At 42.9% G+C, this 17,069-nt stretch overlaps 1 protein-coding gene across 1 annotated transcript in view; it reads right to left on the bottom strand.

Moving 5' to 3' along the window:
- The window catches only part of LOC110607249 (putative pentatricopeptide repeat-containing protein At1g12700, mitochondrial), a 41,383-nt gene that overhangs the window by 3,404 nt on the left and 20,910 nt on the right, over positions 1 to 17,069 (bottom strand). The window lies entirely within an intron of this gene.

Here is a 17,069-nt window from a genome sequence, read left to right as displayed (position 1 = left end):
GTACGTCCGAATCAATGTGGCAGAGACAGGTGGCCCAATTCTAGGCAGCTTGTTCCCCGTCACTAACAGGCAAAAGAGGATAGATAAAAGGAGGAGAGGGCTCCTCTGACTCTAAGCTTTTTCCATTATTACAGAACCTCTGTAAAACCCTATTTTCTGGATCTCAGATCATCAAGTGGCACCGTCTGTGGGAACGAAGGAGATCTTTTCATCACCGGAGTTCCACTCTTACAAAACCCACTGAGATCCACGATAGCTAATCATAATGAAAACAACAATCTTAACACCCCCAATGACCTGAGCTCTGCCCAAGAGGGGCAGCAGTTCTCTTTTTCCAGCCCTACGACCCCCAACAATCAACCACCCATTCCTTTTAATGTAACGCCCCGGAAATCGTACCCCTCTGTCACGGCCCGAGTTGTTATGGCACTAGGATCCAGATAGGCTTAAGGCCGCCTAGACCCGTAGTAAGCCTGTCCTGAACTCTGTGTACCTGTTGAAATCCCATACATAATCCGACTGGACTGATAAGCTTTAAAACTTTTCTTTAAAAATACCAGACTTAACCTTTAAAACTCTGTAGGTCCAATCATATGAACCAAATGTTCAGATATACTAGTCTGAACTAGCCCTCAGGGCCTATACCAGTGATGCTCTACCAAGTAACCTCCATGCACTATGCTCTGAAACATAGAACCCACTCTGTAGGGTCAGCATATCATAAGTTAACCTTGGCTACCATAGAGTCACAGGAATCAAACATGGTCTTCTCTAATGGCCTACTTTATGGATCACAGGAATCAAACCTGGTCTTTCCTCTGCACTGGTCTTGGGTCAAAGGAATTAAACTCTGTCTTCCCTCACAGTTATAAGTCACTGGGTTTTCAAAACACAACATCTATTAAGTCTGGTTTGACTCATTTCTCATCAAGAAACTTAAAACAGGATACATGTATATACAAAGGATTAACATACACTAGACAAAGCACATTCTAACTCATATACCGACTTTATTACTATCTATTACAAATATCTCTTTAAATTACATCATGTCCACTATTCTATTACACATGCAGTACCATAGCTGATACACTCTGCTGCTTCTCATTCCCAGCTACTCTGAACCTGCAAAACTGGGATTAAGGGAAAGGGATGAGCTACTATAGCCCAGTGAGTAGAAATAATGAAAACAGTTCATTCATACACACTTAATATAAAATGTGTCACAACTCAAACATTCCACATCTCGGATTAGACATGTAACGCCCCGGAAATCCGGACCGCTACCGGCGCTAGGATCCAGATCGGCGTAAGGCCGCCGGGACCCGTAGCAAGCCTAACATAGCCTGTAAACATGTTTAATCCCATACATGATCAACCATATACATAAAAATTAAAACTTTTCTTTCATACATATCATTATCAACTAACTCAACCTGTGCATACTCTGATCATATACATAACATAGTCCCTCTGTGGGATCTCATCAAGCCTCAAAGGCAATACAACATGTGTTGAGTTAGTTTACATAAACATCATATCAAAAGATCATGTACATACAATTGGGATTAGCAATACACTATGGTCAAGCACAACTCTAACCTCAATAACCTCATTACATAACATACTGAAAGTTTTTACATAAAATCATTATACAATACTGAATACATTACACATTTGTCATGTCCACATTCTAGCTATTACATACGTAAGACTTCTACTCTGGCTGACCTCCTGGTCTACCCTGTACCTGCACATCTGGGGTTAGGGGAGAGGGGTGAGCTATGAAGCCCACTGAGCAGAATAGTGAAAACATAATATTTTAAAACATGCCTTTCATGAAATGCAACATAACACAAACAAAACACATCAAGGATGAATTTGTCACCCTTAGCCCTCCACATACCATTACGTGTCCAACTATACCAGGGGCGATGAGGCCACACCTAGTATTCACTTACATAACTCATATCATAACATGTCCAACTACACCAGGGGCGATTAGGCCTCACCTAGTGTTCACTTACATATAACATATTACCAGGAGCGACCTGGTCATTCTATCTCATATCATACCATGGCATATCTGATCATATCATATCGTACTGAGGGCTAGAGGATCATTCAAAATTCATCCACATCATCAACATATTATGCAATGCAGCATATTCGTGAATACTAATGCAAACACCCTATAATATCACATGGCATATATGATGCATGAGCATGCTCAAAAGTTATATTTCATTTATTTAAAAACTTAAGGTTTATTCCACTCACCTCTGGCTAGCTCTGACGACTCTGTAGCAGCTGGCTCACTGCTGGGGTCCTCGGTTCCTCGGGTCCGAACCTACACAGGTGGACTCCTATGAGGGACCAAACATACTTAAACATAACACTAAACTACTCCCCAAGAACCCCCTAAAACATCATTAAAACATCACAGAAAATATGCATGAAATGGCTGGACAGGGCACCTTCGGCGGCACCTTCGGCGGCCGAAAGTCCCAGACAGAGACGAAACTCAGCTAGGTTCGGCGGCACCTTCGGCGGCCGAAAGTGCCAGACAGAGACGAAAGTCTCTTTTCGGGGGCAACTTCGGCAGCCGAAAGGCCTGCCTTCCCAGCCATGTTCGGCGGCCGAAAGTACCTTCGGCTGCCGAACCTGGTTTCTGCCAAAGGGCAGAAACTTGGCTCCCTTTGCACATTTCGCCTCCAAACCTACCAATCATGCATATTTTTCATCCAAAGCATGCATACAAGTTCCTAGGGGCCTCAAACATGCATATGCCCCATCTACAACACTTCAAACACACATCAAGCAAGCTACATTGTTCAAAACATCATTAAAAACCCATAAACCTAAACATGAACTAATCATGCCTTTAACCCCCATAAATCTTCATGAAACTTGTTTAAAACATAAAAAGAGTTCAAGATCGACCCTTACCTCTTGAAGATCGAGGGAGAGACGACCAAAAACTCGTGGGTAGGAGAGATTGGATTCTTGAACCTCCAAGCTCCAAAAACTTTGCTCAAAAGCTCAAATCTTCAAAACGAAGTTAAAACAAGTGAAAATCTTGAAAGATCTGGAGGAAGAACATCAAAGATTGGTGAGGGACGGCGGAGAGCTTACCTTGGCCGAAATGGGGAGAAAAAGCTCGCCCGTTTTCGGCTAAGGGACCCTTTTATAGTGGCTGGCCAGGCCACGTTCGGGGGCCGAACGTGCCTCCGCATCCATGCAATGTTCGGCGGCCGAACATAAGGTTCGGCGGCCGAACCTGCACTTCCCTCACTTCATGCTTTCGGGGGCCTAACGTGCCTCCAAAATGCATGCATGTTCGGCGGCCGAACTTGACTTTCGGCGGCCGAACCTGGGTTTCCCTCCAAAGACTTTTCATGCAAAAACTCATTTTAAATCATACTTAAAACATGAAAATACATGAAAACATTTTATAAAACATGATTTTACCCTTCTAGAATTGTCCGACATCCGAGATTCCACCGGACGGTAGGAATTCCGATACCGGGGTCTAGCCGGGTATTACAAGACATGACCTCAAAACTCCCTCTGAGGGCTATTGATGTCGCCTTGGTCCAATCCCCACTATCAATGAATAATGCAATGCATCAACTTCGTGATTCTAATGCAAATCACCCTGATATAAATCATGGCATCCATGATGCATGAACTATGCTCAAACATTCTGTGTTCTTTAATATAAAACATTAAGTTTATTTCTACTCACCTCTGCTCCTCTAGCAGAAACTGTACTGACTCTGAAACCTCTAACTCTGATGACCTCCTCGATCTCTCGGGTCCAATCCTACACAAGTGGACTCGAATGAGGTGTCAACATACTCTTAAACTACTCATAAACAACTTCCCAAAATCCTTCTAAAACCTCTCAAAACAATCACATATAGCATGCAAAAGAAGGTTGGACAGAACACTTTCGGCTGCAGGTTCGGCGGCCGAATGTCCTCTCCAGAGCCGAAACTCATGCATGTTCGGCGGCACCTTCGGCGGCCGAATGTGCATGACAGATCCGAAAGTCCAACTTCCGGAGGCAACCTTAGGCAGCCGAAACTACCTCCCTAAGGGTTCGGAGGCCGAATCCCCCCTTCGGCGGCCGAACCTGAGTTCATCCAGAACTCAGCTTCGTGCACAACCACCTTCTGCCAAGCACCAACTCCACTCCAACATGCATACTCAACTCCTCAACTCACATATACTCTAGTATATGCACAAAGGGGTCCAAAACTATCTATTAACCCCAACAAAACAGCAACTATAACATGTAATCAAACTTCTCTATAAACACATCAAAACTAACCTAAGCATGCAACTCATGCATAACTCCCATAACCTCTTTAAAAGTTGTTAAAAATTAACAAAACAAGTGTAAAAACTTTCCTTACCTCCTGAAGCCAGAAGAGGAACACCCAAACACAGCAACTCCTCCTCCAAAGCTTCAAACCCTCACAACTCTTCTTTTCTCTCAAAACGTTCAAAACCACTGAAACTCGATCAAACCCTCTGCATAAGCTAATAAAAGCTTGCAGATGACTCATGGGAGACGTGGCCTAACCCCTGGTCATGATCTGGAGGCAAACACCTGGCCAAACCACGGACTGAGGAGCGTGCACAGCTTAACCGACCACCTCAGCTTCGGCTGCCGAAACTGCATGCAAAACCATGCAACTTTCGGGGGCCGAACTTAACCTTCGGGAGCCGAAACTCAAGCACTTTCAGCGGCCGAACTTAACATTCGGGGGCAGAAATTGGCAAATGTCCCCATGGTCCTTTCTCTTCAAAATCAATCTGGTTTGATTCAAAACCTTAAAAATACTTAAAAACATTTTAGAAAAACTTACTCTTACCCTTCTAAAATCTCTGACATCCTCGAATTCCACCGGACATTAGAAATTCCGATGCCTGATTTAGCCGGGTATTACAATCTTCCCCCCCTTAAAAAACATTCGTCCTCGAATGTTAAAAACAACATATAGGCAAACAAAGCCTAACACTTCTCTCTAAAGAGAGAATTTCTAAAACTCTATTTTCCTGATCTGAGTTCATACTCCATAATCAATATCTTAATCCTTTTCTGAACTCCACAGCTTTCGCTGCGCTACTCTGATCCTTACTCTTCTCTTTCTTTTCTCTTCATCTTTTCTATACTATTCTCTTTGTGAAACTCTCACTCTTTAATTCTCATAGGTAATATACCAATCTGTAGGTTCGATACCAATCTGTACTCCTAATCCTTGCCCGCCTTTCTTCTTCTTTACTAAACTAGCTTGATTTCTAGCTCTCAACAGGCTACTACTCGAATCCTTAATCATACCAATCTGTAATTCCAATCATTTTTTATTAGAACAGTTAGTAGATCATCAATCCTAACTAAGAACACCTATACTTAGTAGTGACTTTATTAACTGTAAACAATTATAACAAAATCTCAAGAGTCTATCCTTCGTTTCCCATAACTATACTGGAACATTCCAGGGTGAGGTACTAAGTCAGATAAAACCTTTAACTACTAAGCTCCTTTACTACTCTAACTATTCTTAACTCTCTTTCTCTCTTTACCTCTTTCTCTTTGCAGGTGCCATCCTGTAGGGTAGAAGGAAAGAAATGGTTCTATGTCCAGATACCTTTCTCATTCCAAACTCTGACTCCCTGACAGATGGTAAACCTGACAGCTCGTCTGGGAAACATCTAATACTCACTAGGAACGGGCACTGAGGCTGATTCCCTGTCCTGACTATCTCGCTTCTGATAACTTTTCCTGAAAAACTATGAGCCTGATGGGCTGACATCAAACCTCTGAGCATCTATACTCTGTATTTTGTCCTCTAAAGGACTACCTCTGATCCATTTGGCACTCTGAACTCTCCTACCTTGTCTCTGTGGACACAGGTAGTACTATGAGTAGCTAGTCAATCCGCCCTAGAATGACATCATACAGTCAAATCTAGAACCATAAGGTCAGCTGGATCGCATCTACTCACCTCTATCTCTGAACTGAACTGACTGACTGTGCCTCAGATGGATCATACTCAGGTTCACTAACCCAAGAAAAACACTCTAAGCCCAGAAGTCATCAAACCCCCTCTATCAATGGCTCACTAACAATAAGGAAAGCGAAACTCTGGGGTTCAAAACAACCAGCATACACATCTGAGCACTTCTAAGTGAACGTATCTAACATCACCGTGCTTAATGTGTTAGCCTCCTCTATGTCAGGGTGAAGATCCAAGCTAAAGCTAATGGAACTTCCCTCGGGAACTTCTAAAGAAAAGGCTGACCCTTTCCTCTGCCTCAACTATCTCCTAAACCCAGACTGACTCTAAACTCTTTCTGAGCTTACTCTTACTTCTTCTTTTCCTCTTACTCTGATCTATCTCATTCCTCTGCTTTATCTTACTTACTTAACTCTTTCTTATTTCCTCTTACTCCTTTTCCTCTTGAGAATCAATTCTCACTATTCCTAGGGTTATAGTAACCTGAGATATTATAATCTCATAGCAACTCTCTCTAGCTCTTCTTTGGTTCACTAATCCTTTAACTATTAACTCTTCTCTGAATCTCTATCTCTTTAACTTTTACTCTGAATATAAAACTGACAATCCTACTAGGATCCTCAAAAACACACATCAGATCACTTAAAACAAAATGAGCATACCTGGTACCCCTGTATCTGATGTCTCTGCCTCCCTAATCTGAACTGCTCTACCCGTAAAAGTCTGCTGGGACTGAACTATCCAAGGCGCAGTAGGACACTTACGAATCATATGCCCCTCCTGACCACACCTATAACATCTTGTTGTCCCTGCAAGACAAACTCCCTTATGCAACTTTCCACATCTCTCACATTTTGTTCTGCCTCTACCAGAACTCGTACTAACTTTTAAATTCTTCCAGAACCTGCTCTTTTTCTTACTCAAAGTTTTTCTCCACTTCACTCCCTTCCAAGTGGCTGTACTCCAAGTGGAAGGTTCACTCTCTCCTACACTTGACATCTTGGAATCCTGAATCTGGACATCTTCTTCATCCATATTCACCTGTACACCTATATCTCTTCTTTGCACATCTACTTCTATCTCTCTCCTGTCTCCTGACACTCTCTAGATTCATTCCTTCTCTACTTTCCTCAAAAGACCCTTCAGATGGATCCGATTCCACAGAACTACTCATCCTAGCTCTCCTGAAGAACAACACAAAGAATCAAACATTAGCACACATGTTCATATGAAAACACATGAACCTACAATATATACATGCATACATAGCATAACAATAATGCTCATGCATATACTCATGGCATTTCACTTCAGCATGCAAACAACTTCCTATCTTAGTGGACATGACTTTTACTTATTGTGCTTTGCCTTTCTATAACTTTAAACCAACCTCTTTCCGATGTGGGATCTCTCTAATCCTTGAACAAACATGCTCAACACACCGTACTTATGAGGAACCTATGCTCTGATACCAACCTGTAATGCCCCGGAAACCGTACCCCTCTGTCACGGTCCGAGTTGTTATGGCACTAGGATCCAGATCGGCTTAAGGCCGCCTAGACCCGTAGTAAGCCTGTCCTGAACTCTGTGTACCTGTTGAAATCCCATACATGATCCGACTGGACTGCTAAGCTTTAAAACTTTTCTTTAAAAATACTAGACTTAACTTTTAAAACTCTGTAGGTCCAATCATATGAACCAAATGTTCAGATATACTAGTTTGAACTAGCCCTCAGGGCCTATACCAGTGATGCTCTACCAAGTAACCTCCATGCACTATGCTCTGAAACATAGAACCCACTCTGTAGGGTCAGCATATCATAAGTTAACCTTGGCTACCATAGAGTCACAGGAATCAAACCTGGTCTTCTCTAATGGCCTACTCTATGGATCACAGGAATCAAACCTGGTCTTTCCTCTGCACTAGTCTTGGGTCAAAGGAATTAAACCCTGTCTTCCCTCACAGTTATAAGTCTCTGGGTTTTCAAAACACAACATCTATTAAGTCTGGTTTGACTCATTTCTCATCAAGAAACTTAAAACAGGATACATGTATATACAAAGGATTAACATACACTAGACAAAGCACATTCTAACTCATATACCGACTTTATTACTATCTGTTACAAATATCTCTTTAAATTACATCATGTCCACTATTCTATTACACATGCAGTACCATAGCTGATACACTCTGCTGTTTCTCATTCCCAGCTACTCTGAACCTGCAAAACTGGGATTAAGGGAAAGGGATGAGCTACTATAGCCCAGTGAGTAGAAATACTGAAAACAGTTCATTCATACACACTTAATATAAAATGTGTCACAACTCAAACATTCCACATCTCGGATTAGACATGACCTCAAAACTCCCTCTGAGGGCTATTGATGTCGCCTTGGTCCAATCCCCACTATCAATGAATAATGCAATGCATCAACTTCGTGATTCTAATGCAAATCACCCTGATATAAATCATGGCATCCATGATGCATGAACTATGCTCAAACATTCTGTGTTCTTTAATATAAAACATTAAGTTTAGTTCTACTCACCTCTGCTCCTCTAGCAGAAACTGTACTGACTCTGAAACCTCTAACTCTGATGACCTCCTCGATCTCTCGGGTCCAATCCTACACAAGTGGACTCGAATGAGGTGTCAACATACTCTTAAACTACTCATAAACAACTTCCCAAAATCCTTCTAAAACCTCTCAAAACAATCACATATAGCATGTAAAAGAAGGCTGGACAGAACACTTTTGGCGGCAGGTTCGGCGGCCGAATCTCCTCTCCAGAGCCGAAACTCATGCATGTTCGGCGGCCGAATGTGCATGACAGATCCGAAAGTCCAACTTCCGGAGGCAACCTTAGGCAGCCAAAACTACCTCCCTAAGGGTTTAGAGGCCGAATCCCCCCTTCGGCGGCCGAACCTGAGTTCATCCAGAACTCAGCTTTGTGCACAACCACCTTCTGCCAAGCACCAACTCCACTCCAACATGCATACTCAACTCCTCAACTCACATATACTCTAGTATATGCACAAAGGGGTCCAAAACTACCTATTAACCCCAACAAAACAACAACTATAACATGTAATCAAACTTCTCTATAAACACATCAAAACTAACCTAAGCATGCAACTCATGCAAAACTCCTATAACCTCTTTAAAAGCTGTTAAAAATTAACAAAACAAGTGTAAAAACTTTCCTTACCTCCTGAAGCCAGAAGAGGAACACCCAAACACAGCAACTCCTCCTCCAAAGCTTCAAACCCTCACAACTCTTCTTTTCTCTCAAAACGTTCAAAACCACTGAAACTCGATCAAACCCTCTGCATAAGCTAATAAAAGCTTGCAGATGACTCATGGCAGAAGTGGCCTAACCCCTGGTCATGATCTGGAGGTAAACACCTGGCCAAACCACGGACTGAGGAGCGTGCACAGCTTAACCGACCACCTCAGCTTCGGCTGCCGAAACTGCATGCAAAACCATGCAACTTTCGGGGGCCGAACTTAACCTTCGGGGGCCAAAACTCAAGCACTTTCGGCGGCCGAACTTAACATTCGGGGGCCGAAACTGGCAAATGTCCCTATGGTCCTTTCTCTTCAAAATCAATCCGGTTTGATTCAAAACCTTAAAAATACTTAAAAACATTTTAGAAAAACTTACTCTTACCCTTCTAAAATCTCTGACATCCTCGAATTCCACCGGACAGTAGAAATTTCGATGCCTGATTTAGCCGGGTATTACATTTAATCCCTCGCCAAGCTTGGCAGGGAATGTATTCGCAGCTGCCTTGTCCAACCAGGACCTCCAAACCATCGCCCTCCAACTGCAAAATACCACCCATTGGCTGGGGCAGCTAATGCAACAACGAGGTCTTAGCACCCCGGTAAATATATCGCCGGTGGTAGAGGAGCCCCAAACTAACGAACCTCGCCAACCTACCCTCAATCCTCCTCAGACAACCAGCCGCGAGACAGGGGAGAAAAATAGGAGACCTGGTGGAGAAGGAGAGTCAGAGGATAGAGTCCACGGAAAGAGGGTGAGAGAACTGATTGAGGATGACGAAGCCGACAGTTACTCAGCCGAGACGGCCAGGAGAACAGGAAGTGAAACATGGGAGGAATATCGCCTGGAAAAAAGGCCCAGATAAGAAGAGGAAAGTGTAGATCAAAAGCTGCAGAAGCTAAGAGAACAACTCCTGGCCGAGCTGGGCACGAAAGAACAGAATCAGGCCTTCTTGCCCACCTCTTCACCCTTCTCGAAGTGAGTGCAGCAGGAGACCATTCCCAAGAAGTTCATGATGCCTCCTATGACAGCATATGACGGGGCTGGCAACCCGAGGGAGCATGTCTTGAACTACAAGACCTTCATGGAACTGCAGACCTTGTCGGATGCCTTGATGTGCAAGGTATTCCCAATGACGCTCTCGGGGCCAGCGCGGGCGTGGTTTAACAGCCTTGAGACCGAAAGCATTGGAAGCTTCTGGCTACTCGCTTCATCAGCCGGTTCATCGCCGGGGTGCCTACAGACAGGAAGACGAGCTACCTAGAAACAATAAAGCAGAGAAGGGATGAATCACTCCGGGAGTATGTCGCCCGTTTCAATACAGAGGCCCTGCAGACCGAACTAAATGAGGGCAGAGCGGTAGAGGCCATGCAGAAGGGGACGACCTCACCTGAGTTCTTTGGCTCACTGAGCAGGAAGCCTCCCACCTCACTAGAAGAGCTGATGAAGAGGGCCGAAAAATATATAAGGCAAGATGAAGCCTTAGTGACCAGCAGATTCGCCAGAGGAATAACAAATAAAGGAAAGGTCCCGGAAGACGGGAGGCCGGAAGGTCAGGGGAGGAAGCAAGGCCGAAGGCCTGAACCCTACAGACAGCCCTGGGAGCGAAGGGACCAAAGATCCCTACCTCTTGGGGCCCCAGAACAGAAACCGCGGCTCTCATGGGTCCCTGAGAAGCCAACCCCGCTCAATGCCTCAAGAGCCGAGGTGCTCATGGCCATCCAGGGCAGTGAATTCCTACAATGGCCCAAACCCTTAAGAACCGAAGCTTACCAGCGTAATCCTGACAAATATTGTCAGTACCATCGTACACATGGCCATGACACCAACAACTGCTTTCAGTTGATCACTGAAATCGAGAGGCTGATAAAGAGGGGGCACCTCAAGAACTTCGTGAAGAAACCGGAAGGACAGAGGCCTCAGCCCAATCCGGCAGTCCAAACGCCAAGGAGAACAGGAGCTGACCCAATAAATGATGGGTCCAGTGGGACCATCAATATGATTGTCGGAGGCACAGAAGGTCAAATGAGCCGAAGAGGGAAAAAGAGGAGTCCAGAGGGAGAAAGCAGCAGTGCCGAGGTCATGCAGGTCGTTGAACGCTCTTCGGAGGTCATCACTTTCTCCCCGGATGACGCCCAGGGCGTTCAGATGCCCCATGACGACGCCCTTGTCATTGAAGCCGTTGTTCACAACTACCGAGTAAAGAAGATCTTGGTGGATGATGGGAGCAAGGTGAATCTACTGCCATACCAGGTCTTCCAACAGATGAAAATTCCCGAGGAGCAACTGGTCCGGGATCAGGCCCCGGTCAAACGAATTGGAGGAACACCGGTGCCGATAGAAGGGAAGGTAAAGCTAGCTCTTACTTTGGGAGAAGCTCCAAGGACTCGCACTCACTACGCGGTGTTCTTGGAGACGAAACTTCCCTTGAGTTACAATGCAATCTTGGGAAGAACAGTGCTATTTGATTTTGAGGCCGTCACCAGTATCAGATATCTGGCGATGAAATTTCCAACAGAGGCAGGAGTGGGAGCCGTCCGAGGAAGCCAAGAAGAAGCAAGAGCGGTGTACCTAGTCACAGTGGCAGAGCCGAACCCGATAGAAGAGAGGTTTGACTCAGAGGTCCTGGAGGTCTAAGATGAGAAAACAGAGGCTAGGACAGAGCCAGTGGGAGAACTAGAAACTTTTCCCTTATCAGAAGCAGAAGCAGATAAAGTCTTCAATCTCAACGCCGGCCTCACCAAGGAGCAAAAAACCGGGGTCATGGCCCTAATCTGAGGTCATGCGTCAAGCTTCGCTTGGAAGCCTTCTGATATGCCCGGGATTAACCTCGAAGTGATGACCCATAAGCTAAACGTTCTCCCCGAGGCAAAACCGGTAAAGCAGAAAAAGAGGGTGGTTGGAAAGGAGAAACAACAGGCTACCAGGGAGGAGGTGCAGAGGCTGGAAGAGGCAGGCTTTATCAGGGAAGTCATGTACCCGCAGTGGTTAGCAAATCCTGTATTAGTCAAAAAGCCAATGGCAAATATAGGATGTGCATAGATTTTACTGACTTAAACCAGGCCTGCCCTAAAGATTGTTATCCCCTCCCTGATATTAATAAAATGGTCGACTCTACGGCCGGTTTTAATTATATGTCATCTTTGGATGCAATGTCTAGTTATCACCAAATCCTAATGGATAGATCAGACGAAGAAAAGACCTCGTTCATAACAGAAGATGGGACTTATTGCTATAAAGCTATGCCCTTCGGGTTAAAAAATGCCAGAGCAACCTACCAAAGACTGATGAATAAAATCTTCAAAAATCAGATCAGCAGAAACGTAGAAGTGTATGTAGACGATATGGTGGTCAAAAGCCCAACTTTCCGACAGCACATGGTAGATTTGAGGGAGGTATTCGGGGTGTTGGAGCAGTACAGAATGAGGCTGAACCCAGCGAAATGCGCCTTCTTCATCAGGGGAGGAAAATTTATGGGATACATGGTAAGTGGGAAAGGTATTGAGCCCAATCCAGAGAAAGTAGAGACCTTCCGGTCGCCTTCAGGAGCCTTGTTAGTGGTCGAAGAAACCCCAATTCTTCCTTCAGAGACCTTCCTTGAAGGCAAAGATGAATCCGTCCTCCTCAGTTCGGCGCTCTCGACCGACCTAGCCGTATTAGAAGGAGCTTTCTTCACTCCTTCAACAGAGGCCCGCTGAGACCTGGAGGTCGGAGAAGATTGGGGGACCGAGCTTGACCCACCGCGGCTAGATGGTCTGGAAGACCTGGTACCCCGGGAGCTCGGTTTGGAAGCCCGGCCAGAGGGCGGTGCTGGGGGCTTACTCATCGTCCTGGCGGAAATGGTCTTAGCTACCTCCTGGGTGGCCTCTTTCACCGGCAGCCCAGCTTGAAGAGCATCCAGAGCCGCGTTCATGCTCTCACGGGACAATATGAGGTTCTTCGGGGGCTTGATCTGTTCCATCTTCACGTCGGAAGCTGCAAAAGTGCGAAATTAATACGGAACATGACAACTTTCCACAAAGATTACCAAGACAAAATGACACAACTAGGTGGAGTGAAATACCCGCTTCACTAATATCACGAAGATTAGACACAAACATACATTTCTCGACATCATATTTCTTTTCAACGGAAGTCAGCCAAACAAACCCAACTTGTTCGGTAAGGCTCAGCTGGGGTAGGTCATTGCAGTTCAGTGAAACATCTTCCCAGGAGAGCTCTAAATCCCAGATGAGCCCGGACTCCTTCTTGAGCTCCACTACTGCAAAGCCCTCCATCTAGCCTTTTATCGAGTCTTTATGACCCGAAAAGATCGAAAGTCCTCCGCGAGGAGAAAAATAATAAAAACCTTGGTTTGCTCTGACTAGTCGGAAGAAGGAGACAAACAAATGTACCGTGGGCGTGAGCCCCCAGCTTAGACACACCGACTCAAAAGAGGACATAAACAGAATGGAGTTGGGGACTAGCATCCTAGGAGTTATCCTGAAGTACCGGAAGATCTCGGTAAAGAAAGGAGAAAAGGGGAAAGTTAAGCCAAACTCCCTTTGTTTAGCAAAAAAGACCAGGCTAAGGTCCTATTGGGGGTCAACCAGGTCGAAAGGAGGAGGATCAGGAAGAATAATCCTCTCGTTTGGATAAGGGGCACGGATGCGAAAGAGGGGGGTATCTAAATACTCCCTAGAAAAGAAATTTTTCAGGGCGGACGGAGTGATACTAGACTCAACGTTAAGAACGTCAGGAAGTTTCGGATTATCCATGGAATAACAAAGAGAAGAGCGTACCTTGAAAATGGCTGAGGCAGAATGACGATGTGGGCAAATCGCAGAGAAGACAGAAGAAAGAGCAAAGGTTTCAAGAAAACAGAGAGAATTTGAAATGCGAAACAGTAATGAGGTGAAAAGTCGCTCTGCACAGTTTTGTCCTGGGGCGGCGCAGTCATTATTACTCTCGATATTTACCCCCTCGTCAGTCGGACAATAACTGACGAGAAGGTAAAGGGGCAATTGATGACCACTGGATTCTTTCTCCCCAGACTGGGGCCAAACCAGGATACCGGCCCATCGTCCAGAGGCCCTCAAGCCTCACACACGCACTAGGACCGGTTCATCCCCTCTAAGGCCGAGTCCCAATCAATTTCCTCCGGCAGACCGGCCCAACCCCTCAGACCTAACCAGCAGATCCTCATTGGGCTCAGTCCATGTCTTATCTCCCTGCCCAGTCCGGAATCGGGAGGGAGATCCACCTGTCCCTCAGGTGAGTCCATCCGCATGCGTGCCCAGGAAAAATCAGAGGCCGTTACGCACAAGTCAAGGATCTGATATTCTAGTACGTCCAAATCAATGTGGCAGAGACAGGTGGCCCAATTATAGGCAGCTTGTTCCCCGTCACTAACAGGCAAAAGAGGATAGATAAAAGGAGGAGAGGGCTCCTCTGACTCTAAGCTTTTTCCATTATTACAGAACCTCTGTAAAACCTTATTTTCTGGATCTCAGATCATCATATATAATTTAATTTTTTTTAATTAAAGCTAAAAATATATTTACTAATATTTTATTCTATAAAAATATTAAAGAGTTTCGCTTTATAAAATTTAAAATGTTTTAATTGTGTAATTTAGAAATAGAAATTGAATAATTAATTTTAATAAAATATAATAATTTATTAATAATTTAAACATATAAAAAAGAATTATTCAAAACTCTCTAAAGTTTCAGAATGACAATCCCTTGCGAGTTTCGATAGTTCATCAAACTTGTCAGTAGTGCAAGAAGTACAATTGGCCATTAATTTTGGAGTCATGATCGCTATCCTGAGATTGTTTAATCAATTCTTGTAATGCCAGAAACTTCAGATTCTCCGCCGGAACTTGATATCTCTTGAACGACACATGGCTACATAGCCTCTTTGAATTTGTAAGATTTTAGCTTTCTAATCGGTCGAACTGGAGAGTAATGATTTAATTGCATAGCGTTGACCTAAAATCTTGAAGAGAGAATCCATTTTCCTACTAAATCTTCCCACGATAGCATTATTAATCAAAAGTTTCTAAGTTAAAAAGAAAGGTTTGAGAGTGAGAGAACTCTATAGTAAAGAAGAGTAATTGGAATTCAATTTATATATATGGATAACTAGTGAATTTTTTTTATAAAATTTAATTTTTTAGCCTTAAATAAAATTTTTTAGCTGGATTAGTTTATTAATTGATTAAAAAAAGTTGCAAATTAAAGCAGTGTAGAACAATCTTTATTAATTATGTAATTATTTTCATTTTAATTTATTAATGGTAATTAAGTTATGCTTGAGTTTATAATTTTGAGAATAAATAAAATTTCTTCAGTTTTATGATTTTAAGTTTCTTAAGATTGCAGAATTAGTTTATAGGTCAGTAGATTTTTTGTTAGGAGTTTGAAATGGGAGAGATTATAACAAATTATATGAAAATATTCATAATTAATTCCTTATAAATTCCATTTGTATTTTAATAAATTCTTAAAGTAGAGGATGAAAGAGTGAACAATCATAATAAATAGAAAATCTTTCCAAAACAATTAAACAAATTATATCAGAAGAATTGAAGAGTTGGTTAAGATTATGCAGTCTATCAGTTGTTCTTAATTTTTATCTCTTTCAAAAATATAAAAATAAGGGTTGATCAATTCATTCTTTTAAATAAAATATAACATGTTTCGGTTTGGAGAGTTGATTGAGACTATTTAGTTGTATTTAATTTTTATCTTTTTCAAATATATATATATAAATTTCCGAAAAGCAAAGAAGCCAAAATCCACAAGGTGTGAATGGAAAAAGAAACATTTAAGAATCTATTAAACATCAAGAATTCAGTTGTTTTAAACAAGGAAATGACAAAGTACGTAATATTGTTGCATAGCATTTTCACAAGGGCAAGCCAAACAATACACTGCTGATTGCAACTACTTAGCTCCATAACACCATTCTCAAAAACCCCAACTCTCACACCCAACCCTCTGCTGTGTATTGTTTGGAATTCAGTTGATTGAGACTATTTAGTTGTATTCAATTTTTATCTTTTTCGAAAAGCAAAGAAGCCAAAATCCAGAAGGTGTAAATGGAAAAAGAAACATTTAAGAATCTATTTTTATATCAAGAATTCAGTTGTTTTAAACAAGGAAATGACAAAGTACGTAATATTGTTGCATTTTCACAAGGGCAAAGGATGCATGAGTTACTGTTAGTAGACAGACCTTGCTAATTTATAAACGCTCAATCATAGAAAGAAGAAACGGATTTTGACAATTCAATTATTTCCCACTCCCATTTGTTCTTCACCCAACAGCCCATATTTAACATCAACACATCTAGGTTAGCTGCTAAATTTAATAGTCTGCTAAAGGAGAATATGAGAGCAATATTACCAACCGATAGTCTCTCATTCCAAAATTTCATTTTCATCTCATTCCCCACAGCAAATCTGATATGAATTCAAGGAGAGAAGGAAGAGTTCATCGAAAGTAGCATAGCCTCGTATGTCTTTCTGAAGGGAAGAAATGCAATTTCCTGGAGCAAGAGAGATACCCTTCTCCAAATTGAAAGAATATTTGGATAGAAGAAGTTGAACTTAAGAGTGAATCCCTATGATTTTCAAATCTCCAAAGCCATTTGAACAAAAGAGCTTGAATTTGAAGAGAGATATCTTTGACGCCTAAGCCTCCATTCTTTTTAGGCAACAAAAGAGTATTCCATTTAATCAGATGAAGTTTCTTTGTAAT

Source organism: Manihot esculenta, chromosome 9 (genome assembly GCF_001659605.2).
Source record: "Manihot esculenta cultivar AM560-2 chromosome 9, M.esculenta_v8, whole genome shotgun sequence".
Classification (NCBI taxonomy): Eukaryota; Viridiplantae; Streptophyta; class Magnoliopsida; order Malpighiales; family Euphorbiaceae; genus Manihot; species Manihot esculenta.
This window is presented reverse-complemented; position numbering and strand designations above follow the sequence as displayed.